Source organism: Cebus imitator, unplaced genomic scaffold, assembly GCF_001604975.1.
Source record: "Cebus imitator isolate Cc_AM_T3 unplaced genomic scaffold, Cebus_imitator-1.0 Scaffold199, whole genome shotgun sequence".
Classification (NCBI taxonomy): domain Eukaryota; kingdom Metazoa; phylum Chordata; class Mammalia; order Primates; family Cebidae; genus Cebus; species Cebus imitator.
Genome location: NW_016107514.1, coordinates 5,411,095 through 5,437,520, shown reverse-complemented (window position 1 = coordinate 5,437,520; position 26,426 = coordinate 5,411,095). Strand labels below are relative to the sequence as shown.

Here is a 26,426-nt window from a genome sequence, read left to right as displayed (position 1 = left end):
AGCACCACATCGGAAACTTAAAGACTATTACCATGTTGATAAAGTCATCTTTAAAGAAACAATTGTTTATGAAAAGGGATTCTCAGTATTTTTATAAGAGAAAAAATTAAGATATGGTTGCTATCAAAGCTGTTAAAACTGAAATACTTGCAATAAAAACTAATAAAAGCCCAATTACTTTGGGGGGCTATACTGTAGCAAACCAACTTGTGAAAATCAAGTTTGTATCTTCATTATTTCTAAGTGACAGACTGAGGGGACAAATGACACAACAAACAAGTGAGAATGATACCACTTACTAAGTACAAAGGTAAAATGAAACACACACTTTCTACTTTTGAATGAAAATTTTTGCTTATTTTTGTTTTATAATCATTAAGACCTCTAAGCTGCAAAGGGATTTTTTTTTTTTTTTTGCCTTAACCCAAATCTCTACTAAACTTAATTTTTTTTTCACAAGGCTGGGGAAACGGTATGTAACTGCGTACTGACCTGGATTTTGTCAGAAGCAGATAGCTGAAGTAAGAATCACAACAAGAGTATGTTTCCTCATTCCTGATTTCAGTGCTGAACAATTTTGTAATACAGCCAAGATTTTACTTGTGAATCGATAATTCCAAAATCTTGAATTGGTATGTGACATAGAATGATCCTGCTTTTAAAACACCATGGTAAAGTCAGAGCAGAATTAGTGTAAAGTGAATGAAGGGTAAGTGACAGGGCTTCTCTGCACAAACCCCTCCCAAGGCCCAGAGAAAAACACAACCATTGTATTTAGTGATCATACACTTTTGTAAAATTTTTAAAAGTAATGAATACCAGTGTCTCTTTTCAATACGGCTTCTCCATTACTTCTCCTCATGGTATGAGGTGTGATATGCTGGAGTGGCTACGTGAATGTTAATGTCCACCTATCTGGGCATGGTGGTTCATGCCTGTAATCCTAGTGCTTTGGGGGGCCCAGGCAGGAGGATTGCTTGAGGCCAGGAGTTTGAGACTAGCCGAGGCAATATAGTGTTACCCCTTCTCTACAAAAAAATTTTAAAAATTAAACAGGTGTGGTGGGACACACTTTTAGTCCTAGATACTTGAGAGGCTGGGGCAGGGGGTTTGCTTGAACTGAGGGATTTGGGGTTACAGTAAGGTATTATTGACCTACTGCACTCTGGTCTGAATGACAGAGTGAGACCCCATTTCTAAGAAATAAAAAACAGCTAAATGGAGGTTGAGTTAGGGATATATTTAGCTTGGATTTAATGGGATAGGCTTATGTGGTCTGCAGAGTCTTGTATATGGTTACATTATAACTAGCCAAGGAAATTCAAGACTGGCTTCTAGCAATACTTCTATCATCCTGGGTACTGACTCATCTAGAATCATGCACAAAGATACAGGTCCAGAGGTGATCATGGTAAATGAATGAGTCCTATGGTGCTGGGCACTGAAAGTATGTGGCTAAGTCGAGAAAAAAATGAAAGAAGTTTTCTCAAATTTGACAACAAAATCCTAAAATTTTAGAAGACATTTTTAATAACAAGTTTAATAATGAATTATAAGCTAAGAAAGCCTTCTTCTACCAATAATAACAAAATAAGACTTCTAATTCCACACATGAAATATTACCTGCTGTTATGGTCTGAACGTTCATGTTTCTCCAAAATTAATATGCTGAAACCTCACCATCTATGTTACGGTATCAGAAAGTGGGTCTTTGGTAGTAGATTAAATCTTGAGGGCTCTGCCCTTATGAATGGAACTTGTGTCCTTATAAAAGAGGTCCCGGAGAGCTGCCTCATGCCTTCCACTAGGTGAGGACACAGAGAGAAGGCACCATCTATGAACTAGAATGCAGCCCTCACCAGACACCAAATCTGCTAGCACTTTGATTGTTAACTTCCCAGCCTTCAGAACTGTAGAAATACATTTGTGTTGTTTATAAACCACCCAGTTTATGGCATTTTGTTATAGCAGCACAAACAGACTAAGACATCTGCCATGGGCATTGAACTTTCATTGTAAACAGCTAGTAAACCGAAAAATATATATCAAGCAACAGTTTTCAGATATATCCAAGAATCTCAGTGACTCCAAGCAGAAGAAACAAAGAAAACCACTCTAAGGCAAATGGTAATCAAATTGCTAAAAATCAGTGATAAAGAGAAAATCTTAAATGCCCGGAGGAAAAAAGATACATTATATTCAGGGAGACAAAGACAAATCTGACAGCCAATTTCTTATCAGAAGCCATGCAGGCCATGAAAAGACCTCTTTAAAGTGCTGAAAGGAAATAGAAAAAAATAAAACTGTCAACCTACAATTCTAAGCCAGTAAAAATTTCTTTCAGGCTGGGTGCGGTGGCTCACGCCTGTAATCCCAGTACTTTGGGAGGCCGAGGCGGGTGGATCATGAGGTCAAGAGATCAAGACCATCCTGGTCAACATGGTGAAACCCCGTCTCTACTAAAAATACAAAAAATCAGCTGGGCATGGTGGCGCATGCCTGTAATCCCAGCTACTCAGGAGGCTGAGGCAGGAGAATTGCCTGAACCCAGGAGGCGGAGGTTGCGGTGAGCCGAGATTGCGCCATTGCACTCCAGCCTGGGTAACAAGAGTGAAACTCCGTCTCAAAAAAAAAAAAAAAAAAAATCTTTCAAATACATAGGGAAAACAGTGAAGTTTTCAGATGAATTCTTTCAAGAGAATTTGTCACCAGTAGACCAGCACACATGTGCCCAAGAACACACACATGAACATACATGTGTGTGTGTATGCAAACACACACACACACACACACACACACACACACACACACACACAAAAACTGTAAAAGGAAGTTCTTCAGCCAGAGAAGAATGATACCAGAAAGAAATATGGACCTACAGCAAAGAATGACAAGCAACAGAAATGTATATAGGTGAACATACATAAAAAAGAATTTTTTTCATTTTAAATTTCTTAAAAAGATATTTATGTCTGTTTAAAGTAAATAATAATGTATTATGAGGTTGATAATACATATAGCCTTAAAATATATGATAATAAGAGCATAAAGGATAAGGAAAAGTATTAATATAATTTAAATGTCAACTATGATAAGTTAAAGATATGTACTAAAAATAAAATCAGCAACCAAAAAAAATCAACTAATAGTAGAAGTTAAATAAGCAATTAATAAGTTTTTTAAAAGAGAAAAAGGGAAAAAAAACAGACGAGATAAATATAAAACAAAGATGGTAGACATAAAACCAATGGTATCAATAATTACATTAATTGTAAATGCTCTAGACTATAATTTTAAAATATGTCAGATTAGATATCTGAAAAAGTAGAATCCAACTATATGCTGTTTACAAGGAATTCACCTTAAAAACAGAGACAGAGATTGATTAAAAAGAAAAGAATAGAAAAAGATATGCCTTGTAAATATCACTCAAAAGAAAGGCAGAGTAGTTATATTATTACCAGTTAAAATAAACTTCAGAACAAAGGATATATTAGATATAAAGAAAGACATTTCACAATGATAAAGAAATCAATTAATCAAGAAGATGTAACAGTCTTAAAGTAAATGCATCTAATAAGAGCTTAAAAATACATAAAGCTGAAACTAATAGAACTTGAAATATATATATATATATATATATATATAAACTGACAGTTGTAGTTCGATATTCTAACACTCTTCTCTAGTAAATGAAAAAAAAAATCATTAAGCATGTAGATGACCTAAATAACACTACCAACCAACTTGGCCAATTGACTAACATAGAACACTCTACCTAATAGAGAATATCCATTCTTTTTAAATGCCAATGGAATATTCACCAAGGAAAAAACAGATTCTGGGTCACAAAAGAAAGAAGTCTCAATGAATTTTTTAAAAGTAAATCAAATAGAGTATTTCTCTTACCAAAACTGCATTTAAATAAAAATCAGTAACAGAAAGATATCTGAAAAAAATCTCTAAATATTTAGAAACTTTAAAAAACCCTTCTAAATAATCATGGGCTATAGAAGAAATCATAAATAATTTAAAATATATTTTGAAAATAGCCAAGCATGGTGGTATGCACCTATAGTCCCAGCACTCAGGAGGCTGAGGTGGGAGGATCACCTGAGCCTTTGAAGGTTGAGGCTGCAGTGAGCCATGATTGCCACAGTGCACTCCAGCCTGGGTATTGGAGTGAGACTGTCTCAAAATTTTTTTTTAAACAAATGAAAATGAAGACATCAAAACCACATTAGCTCTAACTAAAGCAGTTCTTAGGGGGAAATTTATAGCATTTAATAATTATATTAAAAAGAAGAAAGCTCTAAAATTAATGACTTAAGCATATACCTAAAGAAATGAGAAAAAGAAGAACAGATAAAACCTCAAGTAAGCAGAAAGAAGGATATGACAACATTTATGGTATTGTTCAATGCATAGAAAAAGAACAAAACAACATATCTTGTTTCAGTCCAAATTTGAAAAGATTAACCAAATAAATTTTGTGATAGACTGAACTGGTCATATAGCTGTTTTGATTTCTCTGTCACTCACAGCAGTCAATCACCAACTCCAATCTTTGCAATGTTTTTCTTATCTGTTCAATGTTTTCCCTTAACAAAATCACTTCACCACTTGAATTTTGTTTTGTATTATCACTCAAAGAGAGATCACTCTCCATCTAACTTGTTTCCTTACCTCTAGACTCACCTTCCTAAAAATCCTTCATGTATAAATTGGCTCAGTATTATGCAGCACCTACTATGTACCAAGTAATGAACTCTTCATTGAGGTAAATACAACATAGTTCCTGCTATTGAAGATATATCAAACATCTCAGTTAAGTGACAGAGATTGGCATTTACATAAATAAGTATAATTCAATAAAATCAGTATATTACGCCTAGCATATATATATGTGTGTCTGTGTGTGTGCGTGTGTGTGAATGTGTAGTAGTAGTCCGTTCTTGCACTGCTATAAAAAAATACCTGAGACTTAGTAATTTACAAAGGAAAGAGACTTGACTCACAGTTCCACATGGCTAGGGAGGCCTCAGGAAACTTACAATCATGGCGGAAGGCAAAGGGGAAGTAAGGACCTTCCTCAGTTAGTGGAAGAAGAGAGAAGTGCATGAGCAGGGAAAATACCAGATTCTTTAAAACCATCAGATCTCATGAGAACTCATTCACTATCACAAGAACAGCATGAGAGAAGCCACTCTCACAATCCAATCACCTCGCACCAAGACCTCTCCCTAGATAAGTGGGGATTATGAGGATTACAATTCAAGATAAGATCTGGGTGGGGACACAGCAAAACCATGTATCATTCCACTTCTGGCTCCTCCAAAATCTCATGTTCTTTATACATTTTAAAACCAATCATGCCTTCCCAATCGTCCCCCAAAGTCTTAAACACATTTGAAAATTAAAAGTCCAATTCCAGATGAGATTTGGGTGGGGACAAAAAGGCTAGCCATATCAGAAGGTTACACGGTTTCAGGGTCTCAACACTGCCGTTTGTAGAAACTGGGAGCAGAGTTAAGTGCACTGACTCTAAGGAAGAATACCTGGGTTGAAATCCCAGGGCCATCACTTACTAGGTGAGGGTTTTTGGGTGACTTCACCTCTGAGTATTTATTTTTTCATCTGTAAAATTGTGAATTTAAGAATTAAGGTAATATATAAAATGTATGGAAAATGTTTAGAACAGAGCTTGGTATAGAGGATCCACTATATAATTCTTCTTGGCTCTGGGTAACCTACTGAACTGCTCTGAACTATTATTTCTTGATCCAAAAAGGGGCACAAATTGATAACCTCTATGGTCCCTTACAACTGTAAATGTCAATGTTTTGAATTTTAATATAAAATCGAGCCATACAGTATCTCAAGAAACATATTCTAGTTTTATTTAAAGCTATTGTTATTTAAGTAAGCCCAACCATGTGAGAACAGCCTATTTTCTCCAGTTTAGAAGGCAGTGTTTAATTATATTCTAGTGATTTAAATGAAGTTGAACAAATCTGTAAAATAAAGTTGGAAAGGAAGGTTTTAAATATACATGTACAATCTGAATATATTGTCTCTACGGATGTATATTTATTCATTGATTTGAATAAACAAATAAAACTAAATCAAGACCCATAGAAACAAAGCCATTTCATTATCAGGAAACTTCACTTATTTAGGCTGTCCTCACCCTCATGAAGATTCTCACAAACGATGATGTCATGATGAATTTTACCATGCTAAGGAAGCTTTGAAAAACATATGATATCACAGAAACACACATTTTGCAATCGACTAGGATTTAATCACTTACGTACTTTGATTAAAAGAACTATTTTTTTGTATGCTTACTTTGAAAGAGTGTGAAATTATAGGCTCTAACTATTCTAGACTAAGTTCCTTGGTGGGCCTAAAATACTTTCTGTAAGAAAATTAACAAATCCACTCTGGATTCCAACATGTAGGCTATAGTCAATTTTAATTATAAGCTTTTAGGATTTGCTTTTGAAAATAAAGGATCTCTTGGATAAATATGTAACTGACATCTACAATTTAAAATCAGACAAATACTAAAGTGGATACTATTTTTAATAATATATAATTAATAGTCATTTGTTTCTTGAACTGTTACTGGAACTGCAGAATACAGTCTGTCCTCTTATCTCAGAGGAATAGGTATCCAGTCTTCTATCCAACTAACCCCCCGACAATTATACTTGATAACCTTCCCTCTTTATCACCCACTTTTGCCTAAAAATATGCTTAGGTTTTATAACTATATAATACCTGTGTTTATATATCTATTTCTGAATCTCTATCTCCATAACAACTTATCACATGTCCAAATAAAATGTTTTTTTCTCCCCACCTCACTCCTTTCTCTCCTTATTTCTAATCCCAGTTAATGGCATCTCTACACCTAATCATCCTATGTAGACATCTCTGAGCTGTTTTTCATTCCTTTTTCTCTTTCATCTTGATTTAATCAGCCTCTAAACTCAGATGGCATTTTCCCCCTTATTAAGCCTTGGATTTAATCCTTTCTCACCACTTCCATTGCCTTAGGTTAGAATCTCCCTATTCATCTCCTGCATGGATTTTATATTTACCTGATTATAATAATTTTTTACCTGATATCTGCATTCAACACAGTACTTTTCTTTCATATTATTCTGCACAGTTCACAAAGATTATTGTTCTTGTCGTAACTGTTAAATCATATTGTAATTTTTGGTATACATGTTTGGTCTTCTCTTCTAGATTTGGAGTCATTCATTACATTTGTGTTAAATGAATGAGCATGATGTTCACTATTTTCTTTTTAATAAAGATCTACTAATTTGCTAAAATAAGTTACACTTTCCTAGAGAACCAAATTGATGAAAAAAATCAGACTATTGAATCTAGCTATGTTTTTCTTATTACTAGTATATTTATTGTGACTCAGATCATTACAAAAAAGATAGGTTTTGTTTAATTTTTGTTTTTCTTTAGAGACAAGGTCTTGCTCTATTGCCCAGGCTGGAGTGCAGTGGTATAATCATAGCTCACTGCAGTCTTGAACTCCTGGTTCAAGTGATCTTCCATTTCAGTCTCCTAAATAGCTAAAACTACTGGCATGTGCTATGACACCCAGCTAATCCAGTACAAGTGTTCTTAACCTGGGATCCATAAGTAGACTTCTAAAATGTAAGAACTTTCTAATATTTCATAGAAAACTTTTTATATTATTTCTGTGGTGAACGACCATAGTTTTCACCAAATTCTCAAAGAGGTCTAGTTTGCCTATGTGCTTAAAACACACTGTTGTGGGTTTGTATCCACTACTTACTGACTGTTGGAACTTTGGCAAGTGATTTTACCATTCAGTGCCTTACACAACTTTCTCATCTTTAAATTGGGGAATATAAAGTTTGGCCTCATAAGGTTTTTGCAAATATTTAATATGTATGTAAAGTCTTCAGCACCCGGGTTAAGTGGCAATGTGGCTCTTGCTAGAAAAATGCCTATAACATTCTTTAAAATACAGAATTAAAAATTATAGTTACTACTCCCAATATGAAAGGCACCTTTACTGTGTCCATAGATTTCCCAGGATCTCTTCCTCTCTGAAAAGCACTCATGATTTTTTGCTTTTGGCTATTTCTTTATTCCCTAGAATATCCACTTAAGAATAGGTCAAAATAGGGAGAGAAAACGAGGCCAAAGTTAATGTTATTGTTACTGCCTTCAGTTAAAGGGTTGAGAGGCATTGCTTGGGGTAGGCAGGCTGGAGGGAAAAGAAGAGATCCAGTTCAACCTGTTAGCTACAGCGACGTGTGGTGCTGGGTGGTCTGTGTTTTTCGCTGTCTCAGATCCCTCAGAAGCTCACCAGAATACTGGATCTGGAACTGGGACTAGCGCTTGCCTAACTGACCAGTCTCATCAGCCATTTTCCAGCCCTGACTGAGTATGTGACAAATATAAATGAAATTCTGTTTGATTTTTAAATAAATGGTCCCAGTGTGTGTTGCAAAAATATATATATATATATTACAGTTACTGAAAATATAGGATTTACAGGTTAAAAGAGAAGTTAAAGTTGGAAATTCAGCTTTATAAGTTAACATAGAAGTGGTGATTAAAATCACAAGAATGGGAGTGGTCACAATGGGAGAAAAAATGAAGAGAAGGGCAAAGGGTTTTGGATTAAGCCTTCGGTAAAGTGAAAGAGGAGGGAAAAGAGCTCACGAAGATCTTGGTGGACTCTTAAAATTTGATGCAAGAATTTTATTATGAAAGGTACAGGGGATGTGTAGTCCCAACACTTTGGGAGACTGAGGCAGGAGGATTGTTTGAGGCAAAGAGTTCAAGACAAGCTGGCCAATATAGCAAGACCCTGTCTTTAAAATACATAAAAATAAAATTTAAAAGGTATGGTTAAGCCTTCCTTAAACCAAGGAAAATGAGGAACATGAAGGGACTATGAATTTTGTACTAGTTTTCTAGTAACAAATTACCACAAACCAAGTGGCTTAAAACAACAGAAAATTATTCTCTCGCAGTTCCAGGGTACAGAAGCCTGAAATCAAGGTGTCTACAGGGCCATGCTCCTTCCAACAGCTCTGGAAGAATCCTTCCTTGCCTCTTCTTGTTTCCAGTGGTCTCAGGCAATCCCTGGCATCCCATGGCTTAGAGCTGGGCATCACTCCTATCTTAGATTCCTTCTTCACATGGCCACTTTCGCCCTGTGTGTCAGTATGTCCAAATTTCCCTCTTCTTTTTATGATACCAGTCATTGGATTTACGGTCCACTCTAATCCAGTGTGACCTCATCTTAATTGGATTACACCTACAAAGACCCTATTTCCAAGTAAGGTCACATTTACAGATTCCTGATGGGCATGAATTTTGGGAGAACAGTTTTCAGCCAAGTACAAAACACTTCAGCTGCATCAGAGCTATAGTGAGGCAGGAAACTACTACAACACAAATGTAATGAATGACTCCAAATCTAGAAGAAAAGACAAAACATGTAAACAAATAATTACAATATGATGCAACAGTTATGACAAGAGGAATAACCTTTGTTATTCCTGTGCAAAATAATATGAAAGAAAAGGACAATGGTGAACACAGTGATCAAGTAAGAAATTATAATCAGGTAAAATAAAAAATACATGCAAGAAATGAGTAGGAAGATTCCAACCCAAGGCAGTGAAAGTGGTGACAAAGGACTAAATTTAAGGGTTACTAAGGAAGAAAATGCTGTCCAAACTAAGAGACTTATTAAATCAAGATGAAAGAGAGCAAGTAATGAAGAATAGCTCAGAGATCTCTACATAGGATAATTAGGTGTAGAGTTGCCATTAATTGAGATTGGAAATAAGAAGAGAAGGGAGTTGAGGTGGGAATTCTTTTTAAAAATTTTTATTTGGACATGTTAAATTTAAAATGGAATTGGGATATCAATATAGGGATGTATAATAGTTGAAAATGTTGATTAAGAGTTCAAATAAAAGACTGGGGTAAATATTCTGAAGTAAAAGATCTATATGAACATAGTTGAAGAAGTGAAATAGATGAATTATGAGAATTAGAGAATACATGATGAATAAAGTGATAAAAGGATTTGTAATCAGAGTTCTCCAGGGAAACAGAACCAATAGGATGTACAGTTGGTCCTCTGTATCGGTGGGTTCCACATCTGCTGATTCAAAAAACTATGGATTGAAAATATTTGAAAGAAATATTGTATCTGTAATGAACATGTAAAGGCTTTTTTCTCTTGTCATTATTGGCCAAATAACATGGTATATTTACACAGTAATTACATTGTATTGATTATCATAAGTAATCTAGAGATGATTCATACAGGAGGATGTGCATAGGTTATATGCAAATGCTATGTCATTTATATCATGGACTTGAGCTTCCTTGGCTTTCGGTATCAATGGAGGACACAGAACCAATTCCTCATGGATCCTGAGGCATAACTGTATCTGTATCTGTATATGAGAGTGTGTGTGTTTTTAAAAGAGATTTATTTAAAGGAATTGTCTTGCATGGCTGTAGGGGCTGACATTTTGAAACCTGTAGGGCAGGGAAGTCTGGAATTTTTAAGGTGGGCTGATCAGCAGCCTGGAAACCCAGAAACTCAGGCAGGAGTTAATGCAGTTTTGAGACAGAATTTCTTCTTATCTAGGAATCCTCAGTTTTTGCTCTTAAACCCTTCCAACTGAGCGCATTCTCATTATCTCCATTAAACTCAACTGATTGCAGATGTTAGCCATATCCATAAAATACTTCCATAGCAGCACCCAGATTGGTGTTTGACTGAATAGCCAAACACTATAGCCTAGACAAGTTGACACATAAAACTAACTTTCACAGGAGTAAAAAACAAATCCAACAATTAACAGGAAAACAAAGATAAACAAATACAGATGCTCCTCAATTTATGATGAGATTTTGTCCCAATAAACCCGTCATAAATTGAAATTGTCTTGAGTTGAAAATGTATTTAATACACCTAACCTACTGAACATCACAGCTTAGCCTATCCTACCTTAAATGTGCTCGGAATACTTAAATGAGCTTAAGTTGAGCAAAAAAGCTTATTTTATAAGTGTTGAATAGTTCATGTAGTTTATTGAATACTGTACTGAAAGTGAAAAGAAGAATGGATACTCAAAGTACACCTTTACTAAACATGTATCACTTACTCACCATCATAAAGCTAAAAATCATAAGCTGAACTATTGTAAGTCAGGAACTGTCTGTACTGACAAGTAATAGTCAAAGGGTAGAGAACATAAAAAAAGAGATCAGAGAAGCCAAAAGGCAGAGATCATCAAGATGATGAACCGTGTCAAGCCCTATTAAGAGGTCACATAAGTTAAGAGTCTAAATCTCTTCATGCAATTAGACACTTAGTTAACTGTCACCTAGAAAGATCTGCTTCAGTATAGTTTAGAGAAGGAAGCAAGGTAGCACTGAATTGATAAATGAAAGGGAATTGAGGAAGTAAAGGCATGATTGCAATATGTTTGTAGAAAAAATAAAATGTTCTAAAAACCACTTTCCCTTCCTTCTACTACCAAATTATTTGGGTCTTCCCTTGATCAACCGTGTCAAGTCCTATTAAGAGGTCACATAAGAGCCTAAATCTCTTCATGGAATTTGACACTTAGTTAATTGTGACCTAGCAAGTTCTGCTTCAGTATAGTTTAGAGAAGAAAGCAAAATAGCACTGGGTTGATAAAGGGAGTTGAGGAAGTAAAGACATTATTGCAATACGTTTGTAGAAACAATAATTGAAACGTTTTAAACCATTTTCTCTTCCTTCTACTATCAAATTATTTGGGTCTTCCCCAGCACTAAAACCACTCCCTGAGGGGATAGCCCAGCAACAGGTGCAGTCACGGCTGTTTAGATGCCAAGCATTATGAAAATTAGTTTCATGTCACAGATGACAAATTAGACATTATTAGTAATACTTTAAGGTACATTAGAGAATCCCTAGAGAAGTTTTTGATTTTTTTTTGTAGAAAGACATGGAAATATATTCATTATCAAATAATATTATTTTTTAAAGTTGATGGTAATCTGTATATTTTTTCTGGTATCAGGAAAGATTCCAACTGATATCTGTGATATGCCCAGTTTTGTTAAGTGGCCATACTTAAAGTTTGGCTGATTACAAACAAACACACTTCATATACAGTACACTAAGGACAAATGAGTGCATAGGATTATTTCATCATGATTAAATAGAACTTACATTGGTTGTTTTATCAAGGCAAATATTCATTTGTCTCTAATGAAGTCAAGAAGAACTATTACTGGAATAAAAATGCCGTCTAAAATACCTACCTTTCACAGTTGGTAGAAAGTTTTATTTGACACATAATATCTATTCAGTAAGATAATAATCTTATGTATGACTCTTCTTAACTAAAAATATATACAGAAATTATTTGGGCCCCCTTAAGGCTAAAACAATTATTTGAGAGGTTTCTTCTAGCATTCATGAGAAAGTCCATCGGTTCTATAAATAAAAATTTACAAAATATTTCTTTTGTGACTTAAAAGTGACCTTTCTGAGCCTCTCCTGGCTCTGAAAGGTGACTCTTAACCTCAAACTTGTGGCTATTAATTATCAGCCCACCACATTAAACAGCTGTTGTGTTTGGATGAAAGCACTGAGTCCAATTTTCTACCAAAAAGAACTGATCATTTTTGAGCCTTTTTCTATTTGTAATCAGTCAAAAATTGCTGAGTGTACATGACACGCAAAATACCATGCTAATCATGGTGGAAAGAGGACCGCATGAGTGGTGGCCACCAGAATGCAATGATAAAATACAATCCTCCTTACAAAGATTATGATTAATGTTTGGTTCCTCTCACTTGAATTCAGCCAGGCCTAAAATGTACTTGGCATTCAAGATAAAGATAAAAGTAAGACAATAATCAATTCCTCTAACTTTCAAGGATTTACATCTAACTTTCATCTGTTTATTGATCTGACTCAAGGAAACAGAATCTCAGCATATTACGGTTGAAGGACCCATAGATAAGCAAAATAACACAGTGGTTAAAAGGTTTGGAACTAAATAGAGTCAAGGTCAAATCTCAGATCTAAACTCTCTGAATTTTAGTTTCCTCATTAATAAGATAGGCAATATTACATACACACACACACACACACACACACACACACACTTCAAGTGAGAAAACTTAAAGCATCTAGTATGGGTCCTAGTATATAAAAGGTAGTGGTTATTATTATTAGAACATATATAGTCCAAATTTCTCATTTAATAGATGGTAACATTGAGTCTCCAGAAGAATGTCTAAGGCTAGTGAGCAAACAAGTTAAGAATAAATTTGGAATGCTTTAACTGGGGGCAGTCTTCACTCTGAGAACTAAGCATTTCCTCAAAGCATGCTGATGCATGGTTCATACATTCCACATTAATGTAAACATTCAAAACATTTATTTAGTTCTTACTACTTTTCCTAAAATAACAATAAGCCACAATTTCTCTACTTCTTTTCAAGATCTGCACAAATACCAGTATTTGGACACAGGGTCAGCAACTATTTAAAATCATAATTATTTCCATTGCTTTTCATTAGAACATAGGTTTTTTTCTTTAAAAAGCTACACTTTATAGAAAAATACACCTGTTTCAGTACACCTTCAATTGTCTTTAAGTCTACTTTCTCATTTGTCCTTTGTTTTTCTGCTTTTCTCTTCCACTACTCTTTATCAAAATATAGAAACACAGTATTTTCCTCTGCTTTTGAACAATGTATTGTGCTGATTTACCTTCACTATTCCCCTTGGCTCATCTCTATTTTCAGTATTGATGGATCACATCAGTAGACTTGTAACTGAACTACTGATATATGGGCCAGCTTTTGACTTTCAGAGCACCCAAAGGAAAATGATAAGGTATGTAACTTACTTGGAGGCCTGGGTCTGGCAGTGGAAGAGATATCTGAAGGGGCAGTCAAGTAGTCGAGACCCTTAGGCCTTACTGGAATGATCTATCCATCAGACCCTATTGTATTTCAGGCTGTAAATCCTAAACTGCTTTTCTATCCCTTTCTCATTGCTCTACGGGGTACTGTGGACAGAGCTTAAATTTTGAAGTTGATTGAACTAGGTTCAAAACTGAGTGTCAGACACTTATTAGCTTTGTGTCTGTGATCAAGTTACTTAACCTTTTTAAACCTCAGTAGACTCATCTGTAAAAGGGAGCTTAAACCTATTTATCAGGGTTATTATGGTTAACTGAGATAATGAACATAAAACATCTAACTTATAGTAAGCTCCTCCCGTGACCCTAATTTTAACTTGACAGTCTAATGCTGATCTTCTGTATTCTATATTTTTATTACCCATTTATTTATAGGCATTTAATTTATGATGAAGATAAATTGAAGAGAACATGATTTGTTGATAAATTATTTCTAAACAAGCTGCTTTCCATTTGGAAATGATTTTTTGCCCTATCACATGCCGTTTAAAAAAAATAATGCAATATGTATAATGGTATCCAGAGGTACTAGTAACTAAAGTGTTAAGCAAGATCTTTGCTCTAAATTAGTCCTAGGAATATTTTGATTGTAAGTTATGTGAATGTCAAGTTTTTGTTTTATTTTGCCCAATAAATTTACAAAGTGAAATGCACAGATTTATTTTATTATTTTATTTTAGATTCAGGGGATACATATGCTTGCGTGTTACATGGCATATTGCATGCTGGCGCAGATTGGGCTTCTAATGCACCCATTACTCAAACAGTGAACATTGTACCTGATAGGCAACTTTTCAATATCTGTCCGCCTTAAAACCTCCCCCTTTTGGAGTCCCCACTGTCCATTATTTCCATCTTTCTGTCCATGTGCATCCATTGTTTAGCTTCCACTTATAAGTGAGAACATGCAGTATTTGTTTTTTTGTGTCTGAGTGAGTTCACCTAGGATTATGGCACCCAGTTCTATGCTGCCGAAAAGGACATGATTTCATTCTTTTTTTGTGGCTGCAGAAATGCACAGATCTTAAGTGGAAAACTGGATAGGTTTTGACAAGTGTATATACACACATAACCAATAACCAATCAAGATTATCATCCTGGGGTTTGGCGCAGTGGCTTACGCCTGTAATCCCAACAGTTTGGGAGGCCAAGACAGGACAATCACTTGAGCCCAGGAGTCTGTGACCAGCCTGGGCAATATAGTGAGATCTCGTCTCTACAAAAAAAAATTTTTATAAAAAGATGAGCCACGTGTGGTGGCTTGTACCTGTAGTCCCAGGTACTTGGGAGACTGAGATGAAAGGATTGCTTGAACCTAGGAGACTGAGGTTGTAGTCAGCCAGGATTGCACCACTGCACTCCAGCCTGGGTGACAGAGTGAGACCCTGTCTCGGAAAAATAAAAAAGGGGTATCACCCTGAAAGTTCCCTAGAGCACCTTTCCAATCAAGCCTCATCCCTGCAAGCAACCACTTACTCCATTACCATAGATTAGTTTTGCCTGTTTTAAAATTTCACATAATTAGAATCAGACAGTATTTATTCCCATGTGTCTGGCCTCTTTTGATCAATATAATGTTTCTGATATTCACGCATCTTTCAGATTGTATCAGTAGATCATTTTTTTGTTCTTTACATAAAACTGGGATTATCCATGCAAGATAAATTCCTAGAAGTGCACGGGTCAAAACATAAGCAGATTTTAAGGTTTTCACAGGTATCACTGAATTGTCTCAATAATACTTGAAGGACTTGTAGAGGCTAACATTAGCAAGGTGAGTGCCCATTTATATTCCCTTGTCTTGGCTATCACTGCTATAATTTTTTTTTTTTTTTGGTTTTGGGGTACATGTGAAGAACATGCAAGATTGTTGCATAGGTACACACATGGCCTATGTTATCATTTTTTAATTGCTTATACTATTCTGTCACATGACCGTGTCATATATATTTTTTAATCCATTCTTCTGATTGATATTTCCATTGCTTTCAGTTTGGGGCTATTATGAATAAAACTGCTACAAACCCTCTTGTGCAAATCTTTTTGTGTGCACATTAATTCTCTTCTCTGGATAAATACTAAGAGTCAAATGAGTCAGGCCATAAGCCGAAAAGGTTTCCAAAGTCCTTTTACCATTTACACTACATCAGTGATATATGAGATTTAATTTTAGCCTTGTTATATTAATTTACATGTTTCTAATGACTAATGATGCTGCATATCATTTTCCTGTGCTTATATACATAAATATATCTTCTCTGAAGTGTCATTCAAGTCATTTTAAAAATTGGGTTGTCTTATTTTTAAGTAGTAGAACTTACTTATTTGAAGTCCCTTTTCAGATATATATATTTTGAATATTTTATCTCAATCTCTGGCTTGACTTTTCATTTGCCTAGCAATATATTTTGATAAACATCTTTTAATTTGAATGAAGCCCTATTTAAGGATGTATTTCCATTGTAAAGAAAAATTTAGCAACATATTTTGTGCATAAATTTTAGATCAAACACATATTATACGTTAAAGTTTGCACGATTTGTTTTAAAGTTTTAAACACAAAGTGGTCACAAAGAATAGCAGAATTAAAGTAATTTAAATTCTATTTCTTTGCCTTTACAATAACTGTGCTATTGTTTATTTTGAATTTATTACTTAAACAAAGGATTGTGTAGTATTATCACATGGGTTAGAGATTCAAACTATATCTGAAGAAAACTCAAACCATTTCCAACCATTATAAATTCTAAACCAGAGTTTGGTGAATCTTTTATGTAAAAGGCCAGATAGCAAATATTTTAGGCTTTGCAAGCATTATAGTCTCTATACAACTACTCAGCTCAGCTGCTATAGCATGAAAGCAGCCACAGACAACTTACATGAATGAGCATGATGACTGTTCTAACAAAACTCCATTTATGGACACTGAAGTTTGAATTCCATAATAATTTTTACATCACTAAATACTGTCCATTTTATTTTTTAAATCATTTAAAAATATAAAAAACATTCGTAGCTCATGGGTTGTACAAAAACAGGGAGTAGGCAGATCTGGCCCAGGGTCTGTAGTTTACTGTCCTACAGCCTAGAGAAAGTTGTTTCTGTCAATGTTCCTTGTTCTTCCCTTTTGTGAGACAGGTTTATTTCTAGTTCATGCCCAAAATGCTGGTAAGCCACTTGGGTATAGATCTCTTTACAACAGAGGTATCATTAGATTATTTGGTAGGCTTTACAATTTGTCACCTGCCTCAATGTGCAAATTGAGCTCAGGGTAAAGAAAGAGGCTTTTGCACAAATCCCTGGAAAAGGCAGCTCGAGTCCTACTTTATCTCTCTGGGTTTCTGTATTCATTTTGCTTTTGACCTGTGAATTTCTTAAATTTCTTCTCAGCTCAGTTATATATTTTATCCAACATCTGTGGCCATTTTCAGTAGCAGAATTATTCAGAGTATTTTTCCATTCTGCTAAATGTGATCCTCTAATCATTAGTGATTTTTACTCACATTACTTAAATAACTGTGTTAGTCTACCCTCTTTTCTTACCTAACATAATTTTTCAAAGTTTGGGAGGTAAATGCCTTAGAGAGACTTTTCAATTGCTTCCCAGGAATTATACTTTACCTTAGGCTTTCTTAATAAGAAAGCATCACTATTGGTACCATGGGTTTAATTGGGCTACTTAGGATGCCTATGAAGTAGGAAGAAACTTTAATTAAGATTTAGTTTGTTTAATTATAAACAAAACCTAGATATACTTATCTATTATAAATAATATATTTTAAATTTGTTAAATCAGTAATACCAAATAAGAGGAAATAACACTTAATGGATAAAGATTACTCTACTGACTCTGTTTGATGTAGGTAAGATTTCACAGACCAACAGCTTTATAAGGATCATTCAAGTTTTATTCTCTTAATTGTCCACACTAACAATTTCCGAGACATTCACCAAATAAAACATATGTAATCTAATTTAGAAATAGTTCCAAATTCTGATAAATTATTTCTGTATGAACAACCTCTAGCAGACTTTTCCAAATGGAAATTAATGCCATCAACTCAATTTTTATAGTGCCATTCAGGCTTCTAATTTGTACACGAATTCCAAATTCTTTGGTCTTTTCTTAATGATCATATGATTAAAACAGATAAATGAACAAAAATTCTGGATTACCAATATAATTTAGGTTTTGTAATTTTAGTTTTGATGGTCAGATTTGTTTTTTTATTTTAGGTAATCAAGGCTGTTATCACAAAGAAGATACTGTAATCCCAGCACTTTGGGAGGCTGAGGCAGGCAGATTGTTTGAGGTACGGAGTTCGAGACCAGCCTGGTCAACATGGTGAAACCCCGGCTCTACTAAAAATACAAAAATTAGTCAGGTGTGGTGGTGCATGCCTATAATCCCAGCTCTTCAGGAGGCTGAGGCAGGAGGATCACTTGAACCTGGGAGGTGGGGATTACAGTAAGCAGAGATTGTGCCACTTCACTCTCGCCTGAGCAGCACAGCCAGACTCCATCTCAAAAAAAAAAAAAAAAAGAAAGAATGTACTAGTCTTTGGCCTTTGTCTCTAGTCCCTGGGAGGGAGACTCTAAGTCCTTGAAATTTCCCCATGATCAGAGTGTTTTCATTATTTATGGTGGGCTAATGATAGTTTAAACTAATGTGATGACTCAGGATCATTCTAGAATGAGCAACCATGTGATTAGAAGATTGGGACTTTGAGCCATGTGATACCAGCCTGATCTGCGGGGAGGGAAGAAGTATGGAGGTTGAGTTCTGCTACATGGTTATGATTCAGTCAATCATACTTCTTTAATAAAACCCCAATAAAAACTCTTAAGACCAAGGTTCAAGTAAACTCCCCTGGTTAGCAATTGTCACACAACAATCTATCAGAAGATGATGAATTCTAACTCCATGGAGAGAGGACATGGAACCCTCATATTTGGGCCCTCCCAGACCTCATACGTATATCTTCTTTTGGCTAGTTCTGATATGTACTCTTTTGGCTGTTTCTGATGTGTACTCTTTTGGTTGTTTCTGATATGTACTCTTTTTGCTATAATAAAAATGTAATTATAATTATGGTGCTTTCCTGTATTCTGTAAGTCTAGTAATTCTAGTTAATTATTGAAACTGAAGGGTTTGTGGGTATCCCCATGTATTTGTAACCAGCTGATCAGAAGTAAGTAGTCCTGGAAGCCCCAAGATTGTTACCGGTGTCTGAAATGAGGGCGATCTTGTGGAGAACCATGTCCTTAACCTAAGAAGTTTAGCTTACCTCTGGGTATTTCATGTCAGAATTGTATTGCAAAGGCTTTAACATATTATTATCATTTGTAGTTACATTTACCCTGAGGCACTTTCTCATATCTCTAAGTTCATATAGGAGTTGTGGTCATTTTAAAAGGGTGAATCTATTTTGCATTATGTAATAAAAAAAGAAACCACTGTAACTGTAGATACTATTTCTGAAATAAATTGAATATTAGACATCATTCATCCAACAAACATTAAGTATGTTCCATAGCTATATTCTACTTGTCAGGATACAAAGATAAAGCACATAATTCCTGCTACTAGAAAGCTTACAGTTTAGGAAACACTTAAATCATTATAGTTGAATTAATCAGCGCTATAAAAGAAATACGAAATAGGAAGAATAGCAATGCCAGATGAGTAGATGGGGAAGAAAAGCAGAGGCTTGGAAGTATTGACATCAGGCTTCAAGTATGAGAACTGAGCAGAGGGAAGAGGTCAGAAGGGGGAAAGTGGGTAGTATGGAAGGTGGAGAGTAGAGTGCTCCCTGAGACCTGATATAAAGTTGACTAGCACACAGGAGAGGCAAACGTTGTGGTTTCACAGAAATACTGGAGCCAGATCATAAATTGATTTAAATACACTGTGTATACACTTACATATATTTTATCTAGAATGTAATGGGAAGCACTGAAATATTTCAAGCAGAGAAATAAAACAAAGATGTGTTTCAGAAAAAGAAGCCATTTTGGGAGCAGTGATGATGAAGATTAAATGTCAGATGAGACTGGAATCAGTCTTAGGAAGTGATGAAGCAATTCTGGAGGAAAGAAATAAGGCCTTGGAATTAGGATAGGAGGAAGAAATTAGAATCAAGAAATACTAAAAAGGTAAAACTGGATTAGATTTCATTGAATTTGAGAACGTAAGGACTAAGGAGGTATCGCTGGTTTAGATGGTGCGTCTCTTCACTAAAGGGAAATCAGGAAGAAAAGCTTACACAGTGGGAAGAGGAGAGTTCATTTTGTACACACAATATTGAGTTGCTGTGGAACATGCAGTTGAAAATACAGGATGGCAGCTCAGGAAATAAATCCCAAGTGAAAAAAATATGAAAGACATAGCTTTAGCTGGGCATTCCGTGGTTAAATTGGGAGACTGAGGCAGGAAAATCACTTGAAGCCAGGAGTTTGAGAACGGCCTGGGCAACATAGTGTGAAAACCCATTTCTACAAAAAAAGAAAAAAAAATTTAGCCAGTATGATGGCATGAAAACCTGTAGTCCTAGCTACTGGGGAGGCAGGAGAATCACTTGAGCCCAGGAGTTCAAGTCTGCAGTGAGCTGATCATACTACTGCATTGTGGACCAGGTAACAAAGTGAGGCTGTCTCAGAAAAAGGCAGGCAGGCAGACAGGCAGGCAGAAAAAAGAAAGGAAGGAAGGGAGTGAGGGAGAAGTCATAACTTTAAAAGTGATTTTGGAGCCATGGGAGTAAATAAGATTACCAAACCGAAATTTTGTAGAGTGAAGGAAGAATAAGATCTAGAAAGGAATACTGAGAATACCAGTAGTTGAAGAGTAGACTAACTTAGAACAGATAGAAAGAAATTCAAGAGAAAATGGTATCAGACAAACCATGGAGTGACTGATCAACAGAGTCAAAACCTGCAGAGAGATCTAGTAGGAGACTGACCCCTATTTTAATAATATGCAGATCATTAGAGACCATGGCAAAAACAGTTTCATTGCAGTAGGGATGGAAGTCAGATAAAATGAATTAAGAAAACAGCATAGATGATGAAAAATTGGAGATTACCTCTGAACATTTTTTCAAAACATGGTGAAAATGAAAAGTATAGAGAAATAGCTAGAAGTGGCCAATGATTAGAGGGCGATTGTTTTATTTTTAAGATGGGAGTATTCTATCTCATTTATTTATGACCTAAGAATAGAAAAAAATAAAAATAAAAAAAAAAAAGGTGGGCATATTCTAATATGCTGAAGGGGAAAAGTCAGTGTGTGGAAGTAGTTGAAATGATGGAAAAGGATAATAGGTGTCTGTGAAAGTCGAAGAAGTAAAGGGCTAGAGGGATCTGTGTTTGGCAAGATGTGGAATACTGTATTCGGAATGAAAATAAAACAAAACAATGGTAGGGAAGGGTGCTACAAAGAGAACACTTAAATTATAATTGGAAGATAGAATTCACTGACAATAGAAATATTATCGAGCCCAAGTAGCAATTTATATACATTTTCTACAGAGTAATATCATGCATAAATAAACCAAAGATCAATAAAGAGTTCCATGCTATGTTTCCTTTTAACTATTGAAATGACTATGGAGGTTATGAAAAGTTTCATAAAAAGTCCAAGAAAATGGAATAAATTCAACCTGTAATTATAACTTTACAATAGAACTGATATGGTTTGGCTCTGTGTCCCTACCCAAATCTTGTTAAACTGTGATCCCCAGTATTGGAAGTGGGGCCTGGAGGGAGATTAATGGGTCATGGGGTGGTTTCTAATGGTTTAGCACCATTCCCCTAGTGCTGTCTTGTGATAAGAGTTCTCTCAAAATCTGGTGTTTAAAAGTGTGTAGCACCTCCCCCTTTTACCTCCTCTCTCCTGCTCTGGCCATGTGAAGAATGTGACTGCTTCCTCTTTGCCTTACGCCATGACTGCAAGCTTCCTGAGCCTTCCTCGAAGCAGAAGCCTGCACAGCCTGTGCAACTATGAGCTGATTAAACCTCTTTCTTAATAAATTACACAGTCTCAGGTATGTCTTCACAGCAATGTGAGAATAGACTAATACAGTTAATTATTACTGGGAGTAGGGCACTGCTATAAAGATAGCTGAAAATGTGGAAGCAACTTTGGAACTGGGTAACAGGCAGAGTCTGGAACACTTTCGGGGGTTCAGAAGAAGGCAGGAAGATGGGGGAAAGTTTGAAACTTCCTAAAGACTTCTTGAATGGTTCTGACCAAAATGGTGACAGTGATATGGACAGTGAAGTCCAAGCTGAGGTAGTCTCAGATGGTGATGAGGAACTTACTGGGAACTAGAGTAAAGGTCACTCTTGATATGCTTTAGCAAAGAGACTGGTGGTATTATGCCTCTGCTCTAGGGATCTGTGAACTTTTATCTTGAGAGAGATGAATTAGGTATCTTGTGGAAGAAATTTCTAAGCAGCAAAGTACTCAAGATATGGCCTGGCTTCTTCTAAAACCTATGCTCATTTGCATAAAGAAAGAAATGACCTGAAACTAAAACTTATATTTAAAAGGGAAGCAGAGCACAAAAGTTTGGAAAATTTGGTGCCTGGCCATGGTAGAAAAGGAAAACTGATTTTCTGGGGAGGAATTTAAACCAGCTGTGGAAATGTGCATAAAAGAAGCCAAATGTTAATAACCAAGACAATGGGGAAAATGCTTCCAAGGCATTTCAGAGACCTTTGCAGCTGCCTCTTCCATCACAGGCCTGGCGGCCTAGGAGGGAAAAATGGTTTCATGGGCCAGGCCTAGGGATCCACTAATCCGTGCAGCCTCAGGACATGGCATTCTGTGTCTCAGTGGTTTCAGCTCCAGCTGTGGCTAAAAGGGCCCCAGATGTGTCTCAGGCCACTAATCCAGAGGGTACAAGCCATAGGCCCTGATGGCTTCCACATGGTGGTAAGCCAACAGGTGTACAGAGGGCAAAAGTGAGGCTTAGGAGCCTCCACCTAGATTTCAGAGGATGTACATAAACACCTGGATGTCCACGTAGAAGTCTGCTGCAGGGGTGAAACCCTATGGAGAACCTCTACTAGGGCACTGTGGAGGTGAAATGTGGGGTTGGAACGACCCCCCCAAAGTCCCCACTGGGGCACTACCTAGTGGGGCTGTGAGAAGAGGGTCCACCAGACCCCAGGGTAGTAGATCCACTGACAACTTGCACTGTGTGCCTGCAAAAGCCCCAGGCACTCACCAGCAGCCTGTGAAAGCAGCTATAGGGGCTGTACCCTGCAGAGCCACAGGGGCAGAGCTGCCCAATCCCTTGGGAACCCATTCCTTGCATCAGTGTGGCCTGGATGTGAGACATGGAGTGGATGGCTATTTTGGAGCTTTAAGATTTAATGACTGGCCTGCAGAATTCTGGATTTGCATGGGGTCTGTAGCCCCCTTATTTTTACCAATTTCTCCCTTTTGGAATGCACCCCCACTGTATCTTGGAAGTAACTAAGTTGTTTTTGATGTTACAGGCTCATAGGTGGAAGGGACTTACCTTGTTCCAGATGAGAGTTTGAACTTGGACTTTTGAGTTAATGCTGGAATGAATTAAGTCTCTGGGGGACTATTAGGAAGCCACATTGTGTGTGAGAACATGAGATTTAGGAAGAGTCAGGGTATAATGATTTGATTTGGCTCTGTGCCCCTACTGAATGAAATCTCATATTGAATTGTGATCAGTATTGGAGGTGGGGCCTGGTGGGAGGTGACTGGATTATGGTAGTGGGGATGGTTTCTAATGGTTTAACACCATTCCCCTAGTGCTGTTGTATGACAGAGTTCTCACAAGATCTGGTTGTTTAAAAGTATGTGGCATCTCCCCATTCTCCTCACCTACTCTGGCCACATGAAGGCCATGCCTGCTTCCCTTTTGCCTTCCACTATGATTTCCTGAGGCCTCCCCAGAAGCACAAGCCTGTAACCCTGCAGAACTGTGAGCCAATTAAACCTTTGTTCTTTATAAATTACCTAGTCTCAGGAATGTTTTTATAGCAGTATGAAAACTAATACAAGAACCTTGACAGTTTTCATAAAGAAAAAGGCAAAGCCACTCTGAAAGCAGCTGGCTAGAATTCTCACAAGGTTAGTGACTCACTCCTACATATCAACCCCATGGGCACTTGAGTCAAAGTTATGCCTTTGCAAATTAAAATGCAAATTACTACAAATGATGAATCTTCAAGGTTTCTTGCTAGGAAATTAAATCCAGAATGCCAAGTGCCTACTCTACTTCATTCATTCAAAAGAAATATTATCACTATGTTCCAGTATTGTCACAGTTACAAAAAGAAAGAGAACATTGTTTCTATCTTTCAGAAGTACCAAGTCCATTGGTGAATCTACAAATAATTAATTACTCTAAGAGGGCATGTGTTATTACACATAGGAATGGAAACAGAAAAGGCATTATATTATGTCTGGGAGCATAAGAAACATTTCCTGGAGCAAGAAATGTCTAAGATGACTCTTGAAAATAAATAGGAATCTGGTCAGGCACGGTGGCTCATACCTGAAATCCCAGCACTATGGGAGGTCAAGGTGGGTAGATCATGAGGTCAGGAGTTCGAGACCAGCCTGGCCAACGTGGTGAAACCCCATCTCTATTAACGATACAACAAATTAGCCAGGTGTGGTAGTGCATGCCTGTAATCCTGGCTACTCGGAAGGCTGGGGCAAGAGAATCGCTTGAACCTGGGAGGTGGAGGTCACAGTGAGCTGAGATCATGCCATTGTACTCCAGCCTGGGCAATTTTACCTAGAACACACAGAAATTGTGTAAAACCAGCTAGCAAGAGAATATTTTTGGTAGTAATACTAGCTAATATTAATTGTGTACTATATTGCAACCTTTTGATATACAGTTTACTTATCACATTTAATCTTCACAAAACCCTAAAGGTACTAATATTTATAAGAATTGCTAACATTTATTGAACACTTAGAAAGTGCTAAACACTGTTCAAAGATGCTGTTTATATGTAGTATTACTTAATGTAATCACCATGATGGTCCCATAAGTGCCTTTATTATCTGTATTTTATAGGCAATCTAACTAAGGGTTCAAGAACTTCTAAGGGCACATTGCTAGCAAGAGAAGACAAAATTCAAATCCTGTAGTCTGACTCTAAAGTCGGTGACATTAAAGCCTAGGCTTTTAACCACTGCTATTCACTGCTTCTGTAATTGGTATGCATGGAGAAAACAGTATTTTTGATACTGCTAATACTACTACTAATATTTTGATATGATAGGATTTCATCAAGTATTATTTAATGAACACCAAAAGAGACGCAACAGCCAGAAACAAAGATAAGATTAAAATAGAGTCTGTATGAGTTTGAGTCTGAATCCCAATAAGGCTTTATCAGAACATGTAATAAGCTCTGAGGGTAAGGTGTAAAAATTGCTGAAGAAAAAATAAAAAACAATGCTACTCAAAGTATACAATAGAAAATATTACTGCAAAACAAACAGAAAAACCCTAATAAAATAAAGTAAAATGCAACGAAATAAGATTAGGGTGAATCGTATTCTATGACTACTTAAGATTTAAAAATGCAAACCAAATTCACTCTGAGAAAATTAAATCTGTGAAAACTCTGCAACTTGATATAGACAGCAGTTTAATTTTGGTTGAAAAAGTTTCTAGTTATCATTAAAAAAATCACTCTGTACTTACAGTGAAGTACAGTTATATGACGAATCACTCAAGGTCTACACAGATTAGTGTAAAAAATTTAGCAACAACTTACTTTTTTAAAAAAATTATATTGGTTATGCTAATTTCCAGGCTTAAGGAATTACTGTATTGCTTTCAATTTTATATCAAAATTGATTAAACAGGAAAGGGTAGAGAGGAGGAGGAGGAGAAAGATACTTTTTATTGGGGTTTTGAGTCAGGAAACAAAGCAAAGGCCCACAAGTGTAAATATCTTACATTGGTTATTACTGACCTAGTGTTCTTTCCATTTTAACCCAAATGGAAGCTGCTGAAGCCTACAGTGTGACTTAGAAATCATCTAACTAAAAGTATTCATGTAACTGATAGCAAAAAATGGTCCAAACCCACATAGTTACTGGCAGTAGAGCCAGAATGAGAAGCGGGTATCCTGACAACAGGTATTCTTTCCAGGTAAAACGTGTGTGCGTGTGCGCGCGCGCGCGCGTGTATGTGTGTGTGTGTGTGTGTGTATTTAAATATATTTTAATTATTTAACCAAAACTTTAGTACTTACTACATTTCAGGCACTGTTATAAGTGTTTTTGGGCCGGGCGCGGTGGCTCAAGCCTGTAATCCCAGCACTTTGGGAGGCCGAGGCGGGTGGATCACAAGGTCAAGAGATCGAGACCATCCTGGTCAACAT

General features: G+C 36.3%; 1 long non-coding RNA gene across 1 annotated transcript in view; it reads right to left on the bottom strand.

Annotated features, from left to right (window-relative positions):
* Positions 1-4,976: 4,976 nt before the first annotated feature.
* Positions 4,977-26,426, bottom strand: part of LOC108317231 — a 28,177-nt gene continuing 6,727 nt past the window's right edge. The window contains exon 4 of the long non-coding RNA XR_005203254.1: positions 4,977-9,493. This is a non-coding gene — a long non-coding RNA (uncharacterized LOC108317231). The remainder of the gene's footprint in view (positions 9,494-26,426) is intronic.